General features: G+C 40.8%; 1 protein-coding gene across 1 annotated transcript in view; it reads left to right on the top strand.

Annotated features, from left to right (window-relative positions):
- Nucleotides 1-19,531: 19,531 nt before the first annotated feature.
- Nucleotides 19,532-24,037, top strand: part of LOC149782512 (E3 ubiquitin-protein ligase MID2-like) — a 72,276-nt gene continuing 67,770 nt past the window's right edge. The window contains exon 1 of the mRNA XM_089933939.1: nt 19,532-19,951. The gene's annotated coding sequence lies outside the window, so the exon portion shown is untranslated. The remainder of the gene's footprint in view (nt 19,952-24,037) is intronic.

Here is a 24,037-nt window from a genome sequence, read left to right as displayed (position 1 = left end):
AAATGCAAAGTCTTGCCTCCCACGGCCTTGTACCATCCCGTGTTACCTCATCATTGTCAAGGAAAACTGGTGTGTCCCTTGTGTTGTACTTGTGCTAAAACGTGTAACCAAGTCCAACCTTGTCAGCACACCCAGGAAGAACGCACCTTGACGGGAAAGTGGGTCAGCGTTGAATTGCTGAAAGCTTCGGACATGGGATACCAACCGTTAGAAGTGTGCGAAAGTTACCAAAGATTCCCAAGACACAAAAATACCACAAGGGCGACGAGACTCAGAAAGATATTTTCGCAGACTATTTGGATGCTTTTTTGAAACAGGAATAAGAAGCCAGCGGCTATCTTTCCTGGTGCCAGACTCTCGAAGACCAAAATACATTCAAAGAGAAATACTGGGAGCAGGAAGGCATCACTTTAGACCACATCGAGAAAAACGAAGGCAGGCGATCGTTTGCCAAAGTGATGTTAAATTGCTTGTGGGGCAAAATGGCACAAGTACCGTGTTTACCCAAGACAGAATATTTGACAGAACCTTCCCGGTACTTCCAGATGATTCATGACAAAACCAAATACATGAAACACGAGGACATCGTTCGCGAGGACTTGATCTTAGTCAATTACGAAGATATGGACTTTGTACATGCCGACGAATTTGGAAATGTCATTGCGGCTTACGTGACAGCCCATGCTCGCCTAAAATTGTACGAAGCTTTAGAACTGTTAGGAGTTCATGTCCTGTACTTTGACACGGACAGTTGCATCTACATCGATCACCCGGGTCAACATCACCCTGACATCAAAGGAGACCGTTTAGGGGCATGGACAGACGAACTCCCGGACGACAAGATTTTAAGTTTCGCTAGTGGCGGTCCTAAAATTTACGGTTACGAATACCGTGACCCACATGGAGAAGTGCAAAGGATTAACTCTCAATTATCGCACCACTCAAGTAGTGAACTTTGGGGTATTGAACGAAGCCTTGCAATCTGGACAGGATGAAAACTTTAAAGTGACCACCTACGAACCGAACAAGACTGTACGTGCACCCACTCACCAAATCGTCAGTCGACCCTTGGAAAAACTGTATGAAATCGTGTACCAGAAGCGAGTGCGGCTTCCCAACCACTTCACTTTGCCGTACGGTCACGTCGATATTGGTCAGCATATAAAAAAGGGACAATATGCAAGATCATTAGTTCATTGTCACTACCAAGACCAAGCGAACAAGATAAATCCTTGAAAACAGACATCATTCAAGTTCGGGGATTGTAATGGATGGATAAGACCCATGCATTGCAACGAAAAAAATCTGGACGGAAACTGTAAGCGTGCATGCGATTACCATTGTAACTAAGTAGCGGAGTTTGCAGTGGAGTACGGTGCTGTGCCTTGCAATGAGAGCGATGCAGTAAAGCATCGTGGGAACTTTGTTATCACTACTAGTAACACTACATCTACCATAGATAGTGATGCTGTGCGTGCCAAACCTGACTGATGCGAAAGCGATGCCACTCGTTATCGTGGACTCTTTACTGGTTTTCGTTGTCAGTGTCCACCTTCACGTGAGGCAATGCGTTTACCACCCTTCGAATGTCATCAAACACTGAGCAAACTCCTGTCGATGTCACCCTGCCCTCATCGAAACTAACCTGTTAAAGACGAATATTCGTTCCCCGTGCGTTTGCCCGAATACTGCGACTTTGAAAATCGTCTTCTATCGTTCCAAGGAAAATGACCTAAATATATGGGAGGACCGACCCCTGACGAATTAGCCAGAGCCGGTTTTCCCTACTTGGGCGAAGGGTATAAAGTCAAGTGCTTCAGTTGTGGTGTGTCACTACACCAGTGGGAGCAACACGATTCAGCATACCTAGAACATGCTTGATGGTCTTCGAATTGCCACTACCTACCTTTAGTGGGACCGAGCTATTGAAGTGACATACCATGTCGATTAAGAAACCAGACTGGTTAGGAGTCAAACGTTGGATACCACCGAGACTAGTATTTAAACCCCATTTAAAAAGTAATATTAAAGCATTACCAAACGATCTACAAGGACGTTTGGCAGGGACTTGCCAGAGCGAAATCTCAATGGGTGACTGTAGAACTTTTGTGTCGAGAAATTCACAAGAGGAACGTGAAAGAAGTCAACAAACGGATCAAGTGTGCGTTCACCCTACTGCTATAGGCCGTTTACAATAGAAGATTTTATTGACATTCTTGACCGTTACGATGAATGGCAGTGGTCAGAAATTACTCACTATGTTCATTACTTTCGCTCTAGGAGAAGATTTTAAATACAATAATACTGACTGACACGATCATGGATGCTTTACAAGAGAACATTCAGGGCTGCCTGTGGAGTTGAGAGAACGCATTTACCGAGAGTTGGTCAAAATACAAGTGAAATGCAAACTCAAATCATTTCTCGATTTTTAAATTATACTTTTTTGCAAAGTTTAAGAAGACTGATTATGAGAGGAAACTAGAAATATCACAAATATAAACGAGGATATTGGCCATGACCCAGTGTTTCCAAAGGAGGACGTGATCATGGATATTTTACAAGAGAACATTCGGGGCTTGCCTGTGCAGTTGAGAGAACGCATTTACCAAGAACTGGTCAAAATTCAAATGAAACGCAAAGAACAATTACATCCGTTACGTCACCGGTGTTTAAACCATTGGTACCTGAATGCTATAAGAGGACTGATTCAGATGAAAGTGTTCCAGTATTCAGACCTTGTTAAACTGTTCGAGGACGGGAAGGATCGGTATGTTAATGATTTTTTTTACTACGAGATACACCCAATAAAACTTGAGGATGGTTCCTTTAAATGTCCACGAGAGACTGATTTTGCTCAAATCCTTGCGTTTTCATCTAAATACTTCTCGACCTGTACGGGAAAAAAAGATTCGACAACTTTTAGTTACCGCAGATGTGTATGACGATGTGTGCGTAGCTTGTCACTCATACCCTCATTGTACAGATGTACGTGAATGGAAAAATTGGGGTTTTGAGGCACGACCCAAGAAGTGGCCCATTATGCTCGAGAGTTGTGATCCTCCATTCAAACGTCCTAGGAGAAAAAAAGTTACTTTTAAACCTGTATTAGTGACAGCGACAGAAGAACCCGTCACCGAGGACAACCACTTCCTTCAGGATAGAACTGTCATGGACATTCCGGAAAGACCATTCAGGGAGGACATTTGTGTGACATTACCCCATGTAGAGTCTGTAAGAACATTACACATTGTCCCTAGGACACCTTGGTTACCAAAAACATTTTGTACGGAGTCTTGTTTATATTCCACTTTGATCGTTTTGATGTGTATTTTATCGTTGTACTAAACCCTTTGGCTTTTCTGTATTTTTGTCTTTCGCGTTTATTTTAAAAAAATCAATAAACGTGTCCTGACAAAGGTATAAAAACTCTTGTATTGTCTTCGTGTCACAGGGGACATTCCTTGCACTATGGCTACCTCTGCTGTCTCTGCTCCCTCTTCCTCCCCTTTCAAAGTCGTCGACGAACATTTAGATCATGCCAGCTGGGAGGCCTTGTATCTTCGCCATCCCTTTAACATGTTAATTGCTGGGTCTAGCGGTTCGGGTAAAACCGAATTTGTCAAACGTTTGATCGAACATAAACATCATTTGGTCGATCGTCCGCCTCAGTCGTGTGGTGTTACAAAGAGTGGCAATCGGCGTACAGTCTCTTGCGAGAAAGTCAAGGCTATTCTATCGTGTTTGTGGAAGGCATTCCTAACGAAGACGACGGAATCGTGTCTGACCCCAGTCAAACCCTCTGGTCATTTTCGACGACATGTTAGGAGAAGACGAAGAAGAAATTAAAATGTGGTTTACGTGCAAAGGGCATCATCGTAATGCCAATGTCATTTACATTACTCAAAATTTGTTTCAACAAAGTAAAATCCATCGCACCATCAGTCTCAATGCTCATTACATGCTCTTGTTTAAAAGTCCTAGAGATGAATCGCAAGTGCAAAGAAACGCCTTGGCTGATTCATGTGTACGACGATGCCACTCAAACCCCACACTATCTACTCGTGGATTTGAAACCCACCCCATCCCCGATTATGTGCGATTTCTTGCCCATTTGTTTCACCACTAGTGTCAAGACGGAGGGCCTGTCCTGTACATGTCTCCGTCGTCGACTTAACCAAAAAAAATCTATAAAATTATTAGACACTTTTCCTCTGTCTCAAACATCGTCAACATGACGTCCCTTCAGTCTCATCTTCCCGTCAAATTGATTCGTGCCTTGTATGGCATCAGTCGCGAAAAATTCCACAAATACGTGCTCGTGTCTCAGAAGCCAGTCTCAAAGAAGTCTTACGATGGTTTACTGTGACAGCACGTCAATTACTGCAATGCATCATTCAGACTCATCATCAAACCAAACGCTTTTTTCGACAGAAACAAAGTAGACTTGACACAACAGGCCGATCTCCATATCGACACTAAAACCAAAAAGCAAATAATTTTGGAACCTGGAGGGAGCGGTTCTCTAGGAGGTGTCATCATTTGCTCCCTCTTAAAATGGGATCCTAATGCCCCCAAAGTTCTCTCCAAGAAAAAAGCCACTCCCAAAAGAGCATTGCGAAGCCTAAAGAAGAAAAAGAGCAACGGTGTCAAGACCAGGTAACCACCACAGAAGAAGAAAAGCCCTCAGAAAACAGCTTCCACCTGCAAGAGAGACACTTCGACCAGGACGCAACCTTACATTCGCAAACCACGACCTGCAGTGACGGTGACCGCCTCTCCTGTAGCCTCAGGTTCTTCCACTTCTCCATTGCTGGTGATGCCAGACCAACCCAATTTGACACCCGTTCTTCCTCAGTTGATGAAACCATGGAAATCCCAAAATCGTATACAGCGGTGACACTATCTTGCTCTTTAGCTGCAGTGGCACTAAGTGCCTGCTCCCAAAATCAAAGTCCAAGAGAGACTGGGTATGTTGCAGAGTTTATCAGATTTTTCCGAGCAAGAACTCTCTCGACTTAGTCCGTTGCGAACCCCTCCCCGACGCGTGGTGCTTGTCATCAAGTTGATACGACGTAAAGACAGTCAGTGGGGATGCGTTTCAGTATAAAAAGACATGAGTCAAAGCATGGGTGTCGGTGTTTTTGTGCTCCTGAACGACCAAAGATGTCACCTCAAAGAAGTGCACACCGTCACTATCGTCATTATATTGTCCAAAAAGGAAAGAGTCAAGGACAGTCTCGTTATTCGACAAAGCGCTTAGACAAGCATGGACGTTACCCTAAGAAAAGACACAGTAGCCGCCCCCCCAAAAAAAAAGATAAAAGGGTGTGTGTGTTAAGTCATCGACGCCAGTGTATTTTTGGTGTGTGTCCCGAAACCAACAAGGAAAGATGTTCCCCCCCCCCCAAGAAACATCCCTCTTCTAAACCCAAAGTAAAGAAAAGGAAAGGACTGTCTCCTCGTTTAGTCAAACATTGGGACATGTCTGTCCTATCTAAAGCTTTTCCACCCATGCGAAAAAAATTCATTCAAACTGCCTCCAAATATGTCATCGATACCGTGTGCGAATGTTGTTTGAACGTCTTGAAAGGCAAGATACCTTTGTCTAAACACCAGAAACTATGCTTAGCCAAACATCGTCACGTTCTTCGTCAAATGGTTCAAAAGAAAATCCCTATTCGTCAAAAGAAGATGTTGGTATAACGCGGAGGAATTTCGCCTCTGTTGTTAGGACCTTTGCTGAAAGGAATATTGGGAACCATGCTGGGAGAACTCGTGGGAGCATGGTAAATGGGACCTCTGAAGTCCAAAGATCTCATACGTGACCCTTGAAATCGAATGGAAGGACGAAAACTGGCTTTAGTGCCTTACACACAATGGATGGAATGCCATCGTTGGCAAGAACAACGGACCCCGCATTTGCATCCCAATCCAAATTTGACCGAGATGTCTCAGTTACAACACAAATTTCGCCACGATTTGTTCGAAACAGAAAAATCGCAAAGGTACGTTCAACTCTTGCAACTACAACAACTCTTTCACCTGAAAGCTTTAGACGAAACAAATCTACCCACTCTGAAAGATTTCAAAACCTTGATGAAAAATTCATCACCCACACATACCCTACCACCCCCAGAGACACAAACCCACGAAAGCTTGAGGAAGAAGATGTACGAGAAGTTTTTCAAACACCGTCAGCAGCTCCCATTCCTAGTAAGATTGCAGCGTCCTTGTTGACCTCAACCTCCACATCCCAACGAGAAGAAATGAAAGCTTGGGTTAAAAAGATGATGTTCACTCCTCCTTCGACAGGAGTGAAAAAGAAAAAAGGGAAATCAGAAGTGAAAAAAGAAAAGAAGACCAAAGCCATTATATTACCACCTCTACCACTAGCTTCGACTTCTACTACCGTGGCCCATCGGACACTTAAATTCATTTCCAAACTACTCTTTCGCCCCGTCCAAAGTAGTATCCGCGAAGAGTGGGTGACTTATTAACAAAAATGGAGAAGGTGTTAGCCAACATATACTACGATCCATCCCATCCTGCATGTTACGGAGTAGTTCAGAAATTGCATCGTGCTCCCAACACTCGACTAAAAAGTCTCCGTTTACCACAAATTCAGCGATGGTTACAAGAACAAGCTACCTACACTTTACACAAACTCATTCGACGAAAGATTTCCAGAAGTCGCACCCAAGTGGAAGGCATCGATCATCAATGCCAAGTCGATTTAGCCGATGTCTATCATTTGGCCACCAACAATCGTGGTTACAAATATTTGTTTTGTGTCATCGATGTCTTTTCCAAATTTGCCTGGGTCGTGCCATTGACTTCCAAATTGAGCAGTGAGTTAGTGCGAGCCCTGCAACTGGTGTTGGAACAAAACGGTCCTCACCTTCTTCGATATCAAACTGACAAAGGCACCGAATTTCTGAACCAAGCTTTCCAAAAAGAATTAAAGAAACGTGACATTCGTTTTTCACCACCGAGAATCCCGAAACTAAAGCTAGCATCGTGGAACGTTTTCAACGCAGTTTGAAAGAACGCATGTGGAAATATTTTACGCATCACCACACTCTCAAGTACATCGACATTTTATCGCACCTGGTTCAAGCATACAACCAATCTTACCATCGAAGCATTGGACTTGCCCCCAAAAAGTGACTCCCGACAACGAAGTGGTCGTTTCTGAACGCTTGTTTGGTACGTCCCCGACGGTTGCTTTCCCCAAGAAAGGTGAAGTGTTGGCCGTAGGAATTTGGGTGCGCATTGGCAAATCCAAACGCACCTTCGACAAAGGTTACTTACCCAACTGGACCACCCAGTTGTTTCGTGTCACTGGACGAGTGCATGGTCGTCATCCTGCCATCTATAAATTGGAATACATGAACGGGGAAGTGTTAAATGGAACGTTTTACTTGCCTGAGTTACAACGCGTGATCAAAAAGGAAGACGATGTGTACGACATCGAAAGCATTCTCGGACGAAGTATCCGTAAAGTGGGAAAACGACGTGTCAAAGAAGTCAAAGTGAGTTGGAAAGGATATCCTCACAGTTTTGATTCTTAGATCGACGCTTTGCAAGTCATCGACTATAAAAAGAAGTGACCACCATGCTCTTTCACACACCTACGCTACCGCTACACACCTATGCTTCCGCTACAGCGACCACTCCTTCACCCAGTTCTTCTCTGCAAGATCTGCAAAAACAACCCTTGTATTTGTTGTGTGGAGGATGTGTGCCTAAAACGCAAATCATCTTTTTCTGCCAAATCTTTGTGGTGTATTGTGTCATCGGTGCAGCCATTGCCAATTTGAGCTTGCAACAAGGAGACAAACAATTGTAGACCATTTTATTGAGCATTTGCGTCGGTTACATTCTTCCCAGTCCTTCCATGAAGTACTTCTCGAACGGGACGAACGGGAATCTTGCGTCCAGTGTCAGTCACTACGCCAACAACAACAACAACCATATTTTGGGCGGAGACACATCTCTGACTTCCATTGACACCTCGGACAGCAACAGAACTCTGGAATTATGAACAACAATAACCAGTTTTACTTAACCTTACCCTGTGACAGTGCCATGGCGATGTCCCCATAACACCTTGTGCTGTTACACGGCCAAATTACCTCAGGCCATCCAGTTAAATCACGAAGCCCATTTGGAAGTGGCTTTGGTGGAAATCATTCACCCTACACAAATCAAAAACATCAATGAAAAGCAAAACACTTTCCAGGTCGAAATCCTTAATGCCCAATTGCAAGAAGAAATAAATAAAATCGGGTTTTCTGGGGACAACAAGTCAGTAAGCAATCTATCCTTCAGTATCTACACGCTGAAAATTCCTTCAGGTTATTATTTTAGTGATGAACATTTGGTGGACACTCTTGCGGATAGGTTCGACTTAGCCTTTGGCAAAGCTCTGAACAGAGCCAAAAGAAGTGTTAAGATTGAGTATCATAAAGTGGCTCGTCGCCTCATAATCAATTACAGGATACCGAAACATTGTTCCTCTGGTTTGAAGATAGTTTGTTTGAAATTTTGGGTGGATATTCACAGATGGTAGCACATAATTTTAGTCCCAAGATCAACAGTAATATGGATTTTTACAGTTCTTTTGGAAACCCGGTAGAACTGAACGAAGTTCTCAGTTTGATCTTTGTTTGCCCATTCCTTTCAAAGTGTATAATACCACGGCCAATGACCAGGAAGGTGCAAACACCTATCACGTACTCCGTGAATTTGTACATCCTCACTATTTACCCGTCAGTAAGTCGTATTTCGACACTGTCAACATTACTATAAAAGGAGATCTGGGACAAAATATTCCATTCTCCAAAGGAAAAGGCAGGGTGAAATTTCATTTTCGAAAACCATTCTCCAACAAACTGTAAGTCATGTATCCAGTGTACCGAGGTGTTGCTCGACAGCGAGGACACGGTTTAGGAGATATGTTGAAATCAGCCTTTCGTTCGGTGGCTCCGGTGTTGAAACCAATGGTGACACGAGGATTGCACGCCTTGAAAGATGCCGCATTGACATAAGGTAAAGAATTTCTCCAAAATCATCATCGACAAACAAAACCCTAAAGAAGCCTTCTTGAGAGCAGGCGAAAATGTTTTGCTGCGCACGGGTAAAGATAGTTTGGGCCCACGAGAAACTCCTATAAATGCCCTGGACGGTACTGAGTCAGGCATTCCCGCTTCCCTGACATCACAGCAAGGACAAGGCAGAAAGAGACGACGAAGAAAACACCCCTTCAAAAACCTTCACACTCCTAAAGCTAGAAAAACAAAGAAAAAAAGAACTGCTCGAGACTTAGACGTTTTTGATTATTAAGTATTAGAAACAGAAATTATGCACCGAGAGTCTTGCGCCTGTTCAGAGTCGGAACTGAATCTGTTTGCCATGCCACCTACTATGATGACAATGCAAGAATCCCAATGGGTCGAATTTCATCCCGTTTCCTCTTTGACGGATTCAGCTCCCACTGAGTTTGAAATCAAAGGACAACCCGAAGATTACATCGATCTGAATAACAGTTACTTGTACCTGAAAGTCAAATTGATCAAAACGGACGACACTGCTCCAGGAGCTGATGCTAGAGTAGCTCCCGTCAACAATTTCATGCATTCCTTGTTCAGTGAAGTGGATTTGTTCTTGAATAACAAACTGGTCAGCAGCAGCATGGATACTTACCCTTACCGAGCGTATCTGGAAAATCTCTTGACGTACGGGAAAGAGACCAAGAACACTCATTTGGATGCTTGCGTGGTATGGAAAGCTGACATAGCTGGTGAGAACACGTTTATCGACACAGCCCTGACAGCAGATGACGATCCTCGCAATGTTGGCTTTAACGACCGTAGAAAGAAAATCCTGCAAGGACGACGTTTAGAACTGATGGATCGTTTGCATTTGAACATGTGGTTGCAAGAGAAGTATCTGCTGAACGGTTTGGATATCCGCCTGAGGCTGAATTGTAGCACTACTGCATTCCATTTGATGGCCCATGCTAACGAATACAAAACCATCATCCATGAAGCCAGGCTCTACGTGCGTCGTGTGGAAGTGTTACATAAAGTGGGAAACGACATCAGTCACACTTTGAGTACAATGACCGCCAAGTATCCGATACGACGCGTATAAGTGAAAACTTTCACCACTGCCTTTGGGTCATCTGTTCCAAGGACATTTACCCAAACGTTTAATCGTTGGCATCGTGAGCAATGCAGCATTCAACGGAGCCCACGATCAAAATCCATTCCAGTTTAAGCACTACAGAGTGTTCAAAATCGAAGTCAGTCGCGATTGCAAAGCCTTGTGTACCAGACCTTTCGAACCTAACTTTACGCAGAAGAATTACATGAGGTCGTACTTGTCCCTGTACGAAGCCACGGGGCAGTTAGGGACCAACACCAGTCACGGCATTTCGTACGATGATTATACAGGAGGTTACACTTTGTGGGCTTTGATTTCACTCCAGACCAAGGCAGTGACGAGGGACATTTTCACCCTATAAAATCTGGTCAACTGCGTGTGGAACTTCAGTTTGCAGAAGCTCTACCCCAGACGACGAACGTCAGCCTGTATGCAGAATTAGATAATACCATAGAAATCAACAGTTTGAGAAAAGTCATTCTAGACTATTAGAAGCTAAGGAAGATTGTTTTCCCTCTTTACATAGTGGAGAATCTTTGGATATTGAATGTAAGAAGACCGTGGAAATATAATCCCAAGACAAAGACGAAAAGGACATAGTTATAAAGTCCAGATGGCCAGAACAAGAACAGCATTTAGTCTCCTGTTTTGCCAAACACTTGGCAGAAAAAATACGGAATTGATCAAGAAAGATTGCTATGGATGTCAAAACGATCATCCGAGTCAAATTCAACACGATAAATGTCTGATGCTGAGTCAAGAAGAAAAATTGGACGAGTATCTGGAAGAAGCTTGGAGTCTCATCTCGGAACCAGCCGTGTTGCATCAGTGGTATAAAGGCTTGCGTGAACATTCCTTTCCTCCATTAACGACTCTAGAGATCTATCGCATCGAAACTCTCTTGGCTCAGAGTACAGAGACAAAACGAAGAAACGGTTACTTGTCAGACAAATTCAGAGAGAAAGTCAGGATTGAATTGATCACTTATCATTAATTGTGAAGAAAAACAACACAAAAAATGGATACCTGGGAACTTTATTACCTTTTGAACCACAGTTCGAACACTTCTTCTTGGATTCCTCTTGTGTGTGCTAAAGATGAACTACCTCATCGCAAACGTCAAGACCATCAAGCTTATGTCATCAACACGGACGATAGTCATCTCCCAGGAACCCACTGGATAGCCGACTACTTTCCCCGAGATGGTTGTGTAGAGTATTTTGATTCCTATAGATTGCCTACTTTGATAGACTGCATCATTGTCTTTATGAAAAGAAATGCTTAGACAACACGATTCAATAATGTGAAATTACAAGGCACATATTCCATGGTGTGTGGACAATATTGTGTGTATTTTCTTCATCAACGCAGTCTTGGATATTCTTTAGAACATTTAGTGACTTATTTTGATTGTCACTCTAGAAACTACGAGAAATTAGTTCGAAACGTAGTGTACATCAATGGTCCAATGACTTCCAACAGTGGAAGTCTAACTTCAGTTCACAACGTTGTCAACCTTGTCCAAAATAGAAAGTTATTTTTAAAAAAATGCCTGTTATTAATTGAATTGTTAATTTAATAAAATGTGTTAATTGTTGATTGATATTTATTTGTTGCTGTTTTTGTTTTTTTTTTGTTTGTTTTCTTAGGGTTTAACGCCATGTTTCAGCACAATATAGGCTGTACATGGCGGCCAGTATAATTGGTGGATGAAGAACCCTGGAAGAACCACCGACCCACGACAAGCTACTGGCAGGCTTTCGCACTTACCAACGTTAGCCGAGCCTGAGACTCGAACTCACGCAGACAGAGGTGAGATGGCAGTGATCTGTAACAGTGAGCGCTTTAGACCATTCGGCCACTCGGGGACCCCTTAGCTATTTGAATAAAATATGTTATGTTTTGAAAAAATGCTTCTGTCGTTTGTTTGCCATTTGTATCATGAACCGTGCTCTTTGACTTCTCCCTATCCCTCAAATGAAACTATTTTAGTGTTCCGACTCTAAACAGTGTAGCGATGTTTTCGATCGCGTCCGCGCGTGAACCGTATAAAGCGGAGTAATTTCCAGGTTGACCATCCATTGGTGACTCATCCTTCTATGAAGATGTGCTCAAGATTAGCCAATCTGAACGAAGCTTACGTGAATTTGCATCGTGTCAGGCAAAGCCTGATACCGAAGCCTGAAGAGATAGAGAATGTCTTAATGCTGAAAGTAACTGAAGACCTGATAGAAGAGCTCTTCAGAGAGGAAATAAGCAAGGAAAAAGAAGAATGGACGGAAAAGTACAGACTTCACAAACAGCAGAGAGAGCAGGAAGAGCAGCAGCAGCAATGGCATCAGCAGGAACCTGTCAGAGGTGGTGTCGACTGCAGTGTCGACACCAAAGAATTCTCCTTCTCTTTCCAAAGAAGCAGATCCTGTCCTGTGGGAAAGCCTGCCGCCAGACGAGGCAGCAATCTTAGATCATAAAAGATTGCCATAGCTCCACGTCCAGAAAAAACATCCCTTTTCAGGGCTACCCAATACTCTAGAAAAGAGATACAATTCAATTGCCAATGGTATGTTATTAAGTTAGAAGAAACAGAAGTGCGTCTATGTGCACATCATTGGTTTATATTTGTTAGAAATGCGTGTATAAACACTTCGTTTCCGTAGCTTATAAAATTTGTAATTAGTGATTGTCAGTATAAAAGAAAATGATTGAGTGTTTCTAAGTCCACGCGATCTATGTTACTTTGGGGTAATGACATGAGTAATGTTAGTTTCAGTAACAGGGATGTTTTTCTTCACGTCCGTGCTTGACCTATATAAAGAGAACGCTCGTCAGTCTGGCTACCTATTCTCAACGAGACAGCAAAAAGAAGATGAGCAGGATTAGCGAATTAATTGAACTCCAGATGGATCTGGAATATGTCAGGCGGCTCCTGGATGAGCTGGCCATGGAGGCGATTGAAGAGGAAGCCGAGATAGACGAGGAGGAGAAGAGGAAAAAAGAAGAAAGAGAAGGAAGAAAAAATCCTACCTCACATAAGGCTAAGGCAGAGTTGTGAGGTAAAACCCATTGTGAAGACGCTTCCTCAGATAGGACCAGCGCGACAGCCACTGCCACAACAACCACTAGTAGCAGTACCACAACCTGTAGCAGTACCACAAATTGATCATCTACGTGTGTGGCATAGAAGCCAAGAACATTTCAGAATCCCACAAACGGAAAATTGGGATTCTGAAGCCAGTCATACCCCCTCTGCGATCCCAGACGCGTGTATCAATTGGGATAACGATTGGAGTCGTCGATGTGTCTGCAGTGATAGACCTGGGAGATGTCATCATTAGCCAGGTGCATCTGGAGTTTAAAAAAACCCATCCCTTTTCAGGGCTAACCAAAACTCTAGAAAAGAGACACTATTCAAGTTGCCAATTTTTGTGAATGTGGATTAGTGTGAATATAAACACTCACTCCTTTACTGATGTGATTGTGTGTATGTGTGTGTGTGTGTTTGTGTGTGTTTGTATGAGTTCACGTACGTTTGTGTGGATAGTAGAATATTGGGGTTTTGTAAGCGCTGACGTACGTTTGTGTGGATAGTAGTGTTTGGTTGTTTAACTTTCCTTTTGTATGGATGGCATAATTTTTTTTAAATTTTTTTTTTTGCTTCTTTGCTTGTGTGGATAGTGTATTTTGGTTTTTGATAGTATAATCAGGGTTTGGTTTTGTTCCTTCCCGTGTGTGGATAGTAATATTGAGTTTTGTTTTGACTTCTTCCGTGTGTGGATAGTATATTTGCTGTTAGTTATGACACCTTTCCGTGTGTGGATAGTATAATTTGGATTTGATTTTGCTTCATCGCGTGTGTGAGGATAGTATATTGTGGGTTTTGATTTGCTTCATCGCTTGTGTGGATAGTACATTTATGGTTGGTTTTTGATTCTTTGCGTGTGTGGAGAGTATATTTGTGATTAGGTATGGCACCTTTCCGTGTGTAGATAGTATATTTAGGTTTGATTTTGCTTCATCGCGTTTGTGTGGATAGTATATTTTGGTTTTTGATAGTACAATAAGGGATTGTTTTTCCTCCTTCGCGTGTGTGGATAGTAGATAATATGAGACGTGAGTGTAATGGATGTTTTCCGTCACGTCCGTGCTTGACAAATCAAAACTCAAACGTCCGTCATTCCCGCCATTCAACATTGAATAACAAAGAAGATGGTAGCAGCCTCAGATTTGTTTAATAATTGGTGGATAGTTGGCATTGTATAGTAGATGCTGAGGTTGTAGCCGAAAGACTTGAACGAGAATGGAAGTTCCCAGGCAGCCTGGACTTTGCTACCAACATGAAAGTAGCCAGGGAGAAGATAGAAGGGATGATAGAAGAGGAAGTAAAGAAGTTGAGAGGTTTCATCCATACTGAATATGTAAGAGCGTGGACGTTGAAACAGGCTCTTGAAATTGTTCAAAGTCAGGTGTATCTTGGAAGGTATAGTGTATTGGTCAGAGTGGCCATTTGTCAAAAGGGGTCTGGGCAGACTAAAAAAGGCTGAAGAACTGATGAGAAATGTGAAGGAAGTAGACGTAAAGAAAACTAAAGAAAATGGACTAAAGAGAGAAAGGAACAAGAAAACATAAAGAAGAAAGAGGACTTTGAGACTATAAACAAGAACTGGATTAAGATACAGGAGAAATTTAGAGCCATAGGCCATCCTGACTGGATTCCAGAAGGATGATGAGAAAAAGAAGAAGAAAGGAATATTTGGAAAAGTCAGGAGCTGGTGGAAGAAGTGGAGAAATTAGAAGAAGAAGCACAAGTTTTTGTTGTTGTTGTTGTTGGGTTTAACGCCATTTTTCAGCACACGATAGGCTGTACATGGCGGCCAGCATTATTGTTGGAGGAAGAACCAGGGAAAACCCCAGAAAGAACCACCGACCCACGAGAAGCTACTGGCAAGCTTTCTCACATACCCACATTGGCTGCATCCGAGACTCGAACCCACGCAGACAGAGGTGAGATGGCAGTGATCCGTAACGGACAGCGCTTTGGACCACTCGGCCACTCGGGGCCCCCAAGAAGCATAAGAACCCAAAGGCCCTTTTCATGGCTACTCATTTGCCTCGAAAAGATTTGTTTCCTTGTCTCAAATTTAAAAAAAAAAATATTGTACAAGTGTTTGTCTGTTGTATGATGTCTTTTGTATGTGTTATATAAATCTAATCTAAGTCCCACTCCTTTGCTCAGTACTGTGACATCACCTCACATGGTTGCAACATTGTTACCAATCTCCCATACCGTGACGTCAGACGCTATACAGACTCCACTTTCCCTTGTCCTTAAACAAGCCCAATATTTCCCATGTTAAATTTCCATTGTCCGTAAACAGGCCCAATCCATTGTCCCTATATAATCCTATGTTAAATATCCCATGTTGAATTCCCTTTGTCCGTAAACAGCCCCAGGGTGTTCTGTGATGCATTTTCCCATTGTCCGTAAACAGCCCCCTATTGCTACTTACAATTTCAGCACTCAAGTATATCACTGTGACTTACATTATGCACTTGGTTTGTCGTGATCATCAGCCATTATTGATCATCGGTGACAAAAAATACCTCTCATTTTCCAATGTGTGACCACTTTGACGTCTTCTGACAGCTCCATTTTTATACGCCTGCATGTTTTATATAACTTTAAACTGTGCTTTCATTTCATTGTCACTCTAATGTGGTTGTTACTGAAAATAAATCCTAAAATTAATTGCAACAGCTTCAATTTTTACAACTACCTTACAATACTAATGCTTTTACATGCAATTTTACATGTTCTACTATCGCACAACTTTAAATAACGACTGCATGACAGTCGTACGATGTCTGTCACCTATGCGTTTGTAACTAGAATGAGAAAATGATTTAAATTTTGTATGGCTCATTCTAAATGGCGAGGCTAGACTATGATGTTTTCCATTTGTTCCATTTGCATACAAATTATACACATCTACCGGATGTTCCCAAGTATGAGCTAAACCAGATATGTATCGTCGATCTGAACATGGCTCGCTTACTTCCGTCGCGACAAAAAATAACATAGAAGTAGATATACACCCATTTGAATGGTTTGGAGATTCGCCTCGTGCGAGTGCACCACATATGTAACAAATGAAAAGACCGATCCTGTTTCAATTGTCTGCTTTTTCCATTAGGTCGAGAAGGAAACATGGTGTGTAATTCCTCGCCAGTGAGAAATATACTCTGAACTGCTTTCGTTCATATAACATATATGGCGGCGGAAGGAAACAAAGTGACAATCGCGACAATCTCGACCTTTGATGATGAACACGTGTCGCACTCCACCCGAGACGAATCACCACTCAGGAAAAGTTTAGTGATTCTCCTTTGGAGGAGTGTACCACATACGCTACGAAAGCAAAGGATGAGATTGTTCCGATTGCAACTTTGTCTCTTTCTTGCGCTATTTAGCCTGGAACCCTGGTCTTACGTTGATGTTTTGCACACCAGGCTAGCCGACATTGTATTCCAAGTGAACGATAATAGTTTTGAATATAGTTTCCAATAGCGACGAATTAAGTACGATTTTTTTCTCGACTTGACGAAAAAGGCCGACGATGTTCGACTGCACCTCTTGTCAGTAAAAATAAAGTCTTGCTGCTTTCTGCCCAACATCGAACCATATCTTCTGTCTTACCGTTTGCGCAGACAGCGGCCCAACTACTATCAAAAGCAGATCATTCTCCCGGTATAGGCTAAATAGGAACCCAACTTTGTGGGTAGTAACGCGGTCTGCCGATATCGATCCCATGGCGCTCAACATGAATATTGGGGTCTACCCTTTTTCGCTCAACAGTTGTCGAGTTCAACTGACCTAGTAGTCTATGGCGTTTGCCTTTACAGATCACTCACACATCTCACCTTTGTCTGCGTGAATTCGAGTCTCTGCTTGACAAAGGTGGGTATGGGAAAAAGCTTGCCAGTAGCTTCCTGTATGTCGTTGGCATGGGTGCAGATTTTTTTTTTGGGTGGGGGGGCAACATGTAGTGGTCAGTTATTAAATTTTACGGATACAGACCAAAAAATCTTTATAGGTGAAATGGAGGGGGGAGGCTCCCCTTTCTCGCACATCCCCCTTGCCACTATGTGCGGCAAGGGAGATGTGCGGGGGCCTATAGTCGTTGGTGCGGCTCTTCTCGCGTATGTTCTCTAACAAATATTGGCCGAAATGTATATCATGTGCTGTAGATATGGTGTTAAACCCCACAAACCAAACGATCTCACTTAACAGCAGTTGAATAAAGTAGCCATTTTCCGCCCTATAAGGCAGTCTTGTCAATATCCGCTCGATTGCAGTCAGATTTGTTCGAGAAGTACAGCTATCGTTAATATGGATGAGATGGCGAGATCGGCACGTGAGCTGGTATGGGGAGACACTGATTTTCGCCCGGTTCAGCGACCTGACTCGTGTCAAGGTTAGGGCAGATGCTTATTTTCGCCCGGCTTAGCGATCTGACTCATGTCAAAGGAAGGGCAATCTTGTCTTTTTCTGCAGACAACGACATGTATTTTGCCAGGACGAGTTCGGTAGTCTTGACGATTTTCGCCAGGCGGTGACCTAGTTCTTCTTAGTAGAGGTTGAACTAATAAATTAAGTAGACCCAACCACTGTTAATCAGCGTGTTAGTAATTCAGAATAGCTCAAGTATATGAATGAAATAGATTGGTTATTGGTGCGGTGGACAGTTAAATCTCCACCCACCTTCCCACTTTGAAAACTCCAATCATTATCTTCCAAAAAGAGTATACATTATTTTATTGTCCTATTTCCCCATGTTTACATACCTTGAGTAAATGTGCAATATATTTTGTTTGCTTGTTTTGGACAAAATGGTATCCTGTTATTTTATTTTTCGTGCTAGAGCAAAAACTATTTGGTCAGTTTGCCTTTACCTTGTGTTCTTTTTCTTAATGTAAGTACGGATTTACTTGTGTGAATGTTAATTATCAGCAGACTGTTTCCATAAATATACTAATGTAACACACCAGAGAAATGCCGATATGACAGCACGATGAACAAAGTTTACTTTTCAATATGCATCGTGCACAAAGCTGACCGACCCTAATAACCCTAAAGTAAAATGTGTATCTTTTAGAATTCTACAATATTCACATTGTTACCACGAATGTACGAAGCTGAAGAAAAAATATACCATGGGAGGTCAGGCGCTGCACATCTCTTAGGAACCCTAAAATAAATTGCCAGGACAGAAAATTAATAATAATAATAATAATAATAATGGTTTGGATTTGTAAAATATGTTGTAACTTGGTTTAAAAAAATCAAGAAATATCAAATGCCCTTAATGTGAAGTAATGAGTAGTTCTTTATGTACTGGGCCTAAGCCGTCCTAATTGTAACAAATGTAAGCTCTTTGTGTGTGTGTGTGTGTGTGTGTGTGTGTGCCCCCAATGCGATAGCAGAAGAGGCATATTTTTTTTCTTCAGATGTACGTCCGTCTGTACATCCATCCCGGATCCGCTTTATTGCTAGCACATAAACTAGTCAACGGTAGTATCCATAAATTTGTACAAACTTTATCATAAGTAGATGACGTAATTAGATCTCCAGGCCATTACAGTATTGATAATTTCGTCATGACATCTTTCCTAGCAATCAACCGCTACTTGTCTCATTCGAGTAGGTGATTTACTCCGTTTTTATCCTTTTAGACCTTTGTCTTTGATAGCGAAGACAATCATTCTAGCCTGCTATTTTTGTTTTAAAACTAAATATTTGTGACTCATAACATGTTGAAATAAATTCCCAAGATTTATTTCGATAGATTCTATGATGACGGAATAAGACACTTACAAGAAAAGACGAAGGGCAAGACCTAAGTAATCCAAATGCTTTCTTCTGCGGAACCGGGCGTCGAGCTCGTTTTCGCGTGTATGTCGAAATTATGCAGGAATTTTTTTTGTTTGTTGTAATTTACACAACTTTGTTGGCACGATAAGCAATAATAGAAAAGAACAAATGTTCAAGTGGGCAAACTAAATTTGGTTGGTTTATCAGTATTTATATTTATAAACTGCTTAAGTTTTGAGACAATTACAACTTTTTGTCACACATTTTTACAGCGTTCTGGATTGATGCATTTATCACAAAGACCTTTTTATCAAAACTAAACAAATCGCATGTAGACAATAGATAATATAATTTAAAAAAACTAAACTATTTCGTGGCGCTATCCAGCCACCGTACTTTTTCCCTTGAGACCCTCGCTCTAAAACCAGGTAGTAATTGCATTTGTCTTTACCCTCCAGTGTCACGTGAGAGAATTCACCTGACATTCACACACCAATACGGTAAATTGTGAAGAAAGACACTTTGATTATTGCAATTGGCATGTGTCGTTGCACTGCATACACGATAGAAAATATTTAAAATATTGATCGTAAAAGCCCAGCGGGCAATAGCGGACCGCCAGCTAACACACGCGTAATTTCGTTCGACAGTCAATGGAATTAGTGGCAATGTGATCGTGAAAAAGAAAGCCGAAAGGGCATGTCTGGATATTAGGAGCATTCTTGTTTTTAAATTTTTTTATATATAATAATTCTCAGTGATCTGAGACCAGTCATTATTAACTTAGTTTGCTAATACTGATTCGCAAATACTGAAGATTGGACTAGGAATTTGGTTCAACGATGAGAATTTATGAAGAAATGTGTTTGGGGTCGAAGCCCGGTACAACAACGTGAACACGCTAAGTAGAAGGTTAGTATTTAAGGCAGGCACGGGTTTGCGATGTTCTCCTATTTGAAAACTTCATTTTCTATGAATGAAATTCGAATGAATGGATTTGGCCCAGTTTTGTTCATGTCTGTTAAATTTGGGCTCACCCCTATCACTGCAGTGTAACGAGCTAGAACAAAGGTATTTAGGTAATAATAATCAGTGCAGTGGATCGTATTTACATACCGTGTATTATGTACATGCATAAGAACAGGTGCGCCTAAAATACTATGTTGAGGTCATTGATCATTGTCATTCGGTTAGGTTTTATTGTACCATAGTTTAATATAATACTGGTAAATTCATGTGCACAGCACATTGAATTATAATACATATACACGTATGACTGTTTTGAATAAAAATCAGGTGGTGAATTTAACTCGGACTTGAAACACAGAGCTATAAAGTGTGACATGAGTTTTTAGCTTGCTAGTATATATAATTGGTTTTACGTTCATTGTCTTACAATATGTGTAATCCACACTAAGCCACGTGACTGATAAAGGCAGTCAGAGTATCCACGTGAATGGATTTGGTTTGTTACATCCCGGTATTTGTGGGATATTTATTTCTTGAAGTAAATAAGGCCTTCCAATTTAACTGTCTTTCTCGTACAAGTTAGATGGACTGTAATGGTACGCCCACTATACAAATGTATTTGTGTCACATTTTTACCACAGGGGTTCGTTACAAAGAAAGTTATGAGTATCCGTCAATGAATCAAGGGATTGGGGTGGGTGGGGGTTTATAGTGTTACTGGTTACCCCCCTCCCCAATCCCTTGATTCATTGACGGATACTCCTGACTTTTTTTTTTTTTTAACGAACCCCTGTGATTTTGACTTGGTATTTCGTCTAGAGATCTGTTGAATATAATAGAAGAATGATGTTCTCGAAATGTAAGACACAAAGAGAACAAAGTACATGGCAATAATCATTTTAAAAAAAGAATTATAGATGATAAGAAGATTATAGGCACTGAGGCGATATAAATACATTTTACAAATTATGTGCACTCTGAGACAACATGAGAGAAATATTGCATGAAACAGTTTTTACTATATCTGCCATGTATAAAATTTATAAATATAACAATGTTGTCTTCATCATGTTTATAGTTATAATTTGTTGCAAATAGTAATATGTCTTGCCATCTTTGTCTGTAAAATACATTATTCAAAACATTCAGATCCCATTAGCAAGAAATGCATGTTATTGCAACAACAATTTACATTTTATGCATGGTTGCCATACATTCTTTTTTTCCCAGACATGATCTTTTTTGTTGTTAAATTTCCATACAGATACTGATATCGATGCACCCATTCTATAATAATAATAATAATAATAAACTATCTTTAACGAGGATAACACATTCACTCTCTGGACTCTCCTTTTTTTTAAAATGCAAGTTCAAATATGGTAGTCCTATTTTATGAGTGGTGACAAATGTGGATGTGCATTTGTGTGATAGTCATGCAGCCATCTTAGAAACGGAAGTAAAAGCGATAAAGATCATGTGGTGTACTTTACCAGCATGTTGTGATTGCTCAGTATATGTAACTATAATGAAAGAGAGTTAACGTTTTAGAGTAAGCTTGACTTGGTTTATCTATCGCTCAAAAATAGCCAATCAGAACTTTATTATTCATTGAAGAATTCATTTTTGTGCATTAAAACTGTTTCATCCCATTGACAGTAAATAGTATTTCATTGCCACAGTTAAACATAGACAAGTTATATTTTTAGATTGGGAAATCTTAATTTAACAATTTTATGAACAAATTGAATCAAACAGAAAAACAAACAAATGCAAGGTTAAATTCATGAAAATGAATTGAGCAATGCTTTAAAGCAGGGATGCACAACCTGCGGCCTGCAGGCCAGATCCGGCCCGCGAACGTGTTTTGTCTGGCCCTCAGGGCAAATTAAAACAACACATAAATCTGGCATGTGAACAGTAAATATATTAAAGAAATGTGTTTGCGGCCCTCGAGTGGTCTTAGAAAATGCAATCTGGCCCTTGGCTGAAAAAGGTTGTGCACCCCTGCTTTAAAGTGTTGCTCTTGAATTTAACTGCGGACATAATACAAATCTGAACAGATTTGTTTTGAGCTGACCCAATAAAGTGTCTGATGTATTTGTGAAAAAAAATGATGTCTGACTTAAGAAGGGTGTCAATGGGAAAAAAAAGATCAGTTAATTTGACCAAATTATTGTTAGTGTCCTGTTTGAACATGCAGTATTCTACTTTCCAGCTGATCCTCCATTCACCCCATTTTGCATGCCCATTAGGTGGAAAGAAGATATATCATTAATAAAACTATATTCTTTTCATGTACTTTTTCACTTTTACTTCATGAAAGCTACGTGCATCCACTGTTCTGAGGCACACCATTTATTACATGTGCCAGGTACACAATTTATTTAAGGTGAAATTTTCTTTATGCCGTGAGGTAGACAGCCCAACATGAAAGTACTCTTACACTTCAAGAAATAAAAATAACCCAAAATACCCACTTTTGAATGATCACTCTAATGAAGAGGACACTCTAGCATTCTGAAATGAAATAGTTGTCCATAAGCAGTGTATTTGCATGTCTTATGCAGCAAGATTGACTAAATGCATCAAGTTATTGTGTAATAAAACCTTTTTTAAGCATTTGGTCCAAAGTTGTCACCATGCTATTCCTGCTGAAAACACAACCCATGTTGTATGATGGTTCATTTTATAAATTGTAAACTATTTTATTTAATTCAAGTTTTAGATGTTCCATTCACTTTCGAAATGATTGTGAAGTACTTAGGTACTTAGTTTGAGAACACTGACTTGCATAGAATATAATCAAACACACCCAAGAATTACGATAATCTTGGTCACAAAGCTGTTTGATGTATTCGGATAATTAGGATGAGCATCTTGATGATTAATATGCTGTAGGTGTAAATTTGATGGCATGATTTTATGAGAAGCATGGTCACTTTGGATTAGGCTTCAAAGTTTGCAGGTAATCTATTAGGACCTGGTTACTACATTTATAATGCCATATTGTCAGAAATGTTTCATGCCTCCTAATTTTATAAAATAAATAACCAATCCAATAAAGTCATGAGCATTTTCTTTCATGTATTTATTTTGTACATATATTTTTTAAAGTCTAAAAAGTTGGTTTATTTTAGGTACAGAGGCAGGGTTTGGAAAATCTAAAAATCTTCTTGCCCAGTCAGGAAAATAGGCCAAATATTTTACTCATTCACAATAAACTCATACTGAACAGTCTATTATAGAAATACAAAAGCTATAGATGTTAATAGCTCTTGAGTGAAAGGTTGTTTTCTAGAAGTTATATAACCCTTTTAACGCCATTTGTAAGCAATTACATACTGTGACCAGTCTGCTATCCCAAAGTGTTTATTATTATTCAGTAGTGAGAAATTAAAACAGTTGTATAAGTTTGATCCAAACAAATGGACAACCGAAAAATATGCTCCTTCAATGAACAAGTTGTCAACATTGTCAAAAGAACCTATTTTTTATCAATGAGATGCACCGATAAGCACTAAATCAGCCCTTGTTGGATCAGTTGAGTGATGGAAATTCATTTGACATCCAGAAATTTTTATTAAACCAAATTGAGTTTGGAAAGCAGATATTCAACACTCAATAAAGAAAGTTACAAATAATTTTTTTATCTATAATTATTTGTATTGATCTACCCCAAAAATAATGCAAGAGTATGAAAATTTGCAGTACAACTAACTACTATGCTAGTGTCTTTAGAAAACTATCTACTATCTTACTTGAAGGTTTTAGAGATGCATTTATAACACCACAAACTATTTGAGTGGTTACCTATGGGCACCTCAACTCCCATGCATTTGTGTTTGCCTATGGGCACCTTGCTCATCCCCCATGCATTTGTGTGTTTGCCTTAGGGCACCTTGCTAAACTCCCATGCATTTGTGTGTTTGCCTATAGGCACCTCGCTCACCTCCCATACATTTGAGTGTTTGCCTATAGGCACCTTGCTCACCTCCCATGCATTTGTGTGTTTGCCTATGGGCATCT

The sequence above is a fragment of the Sinohyriopsis cumingii genome, chromosome 15 (assembly GCF_028554795.1).
Source record: "Sinohyriopsis cumingii isolate HCF-2022 chromosome 15, ASM2855479v2, whole genome shotgun sequence".
Classification (NCBI taxonomy): Eukaryota; Metazoa; Mollusca; class Bivalvia; order Unionida; family Unionidae; genus Sinohyriopsis; species Sinohyriopsis cumingii.
This window is presented reverse-complemented; position numbering and strand designations above follow the sequence as displayed.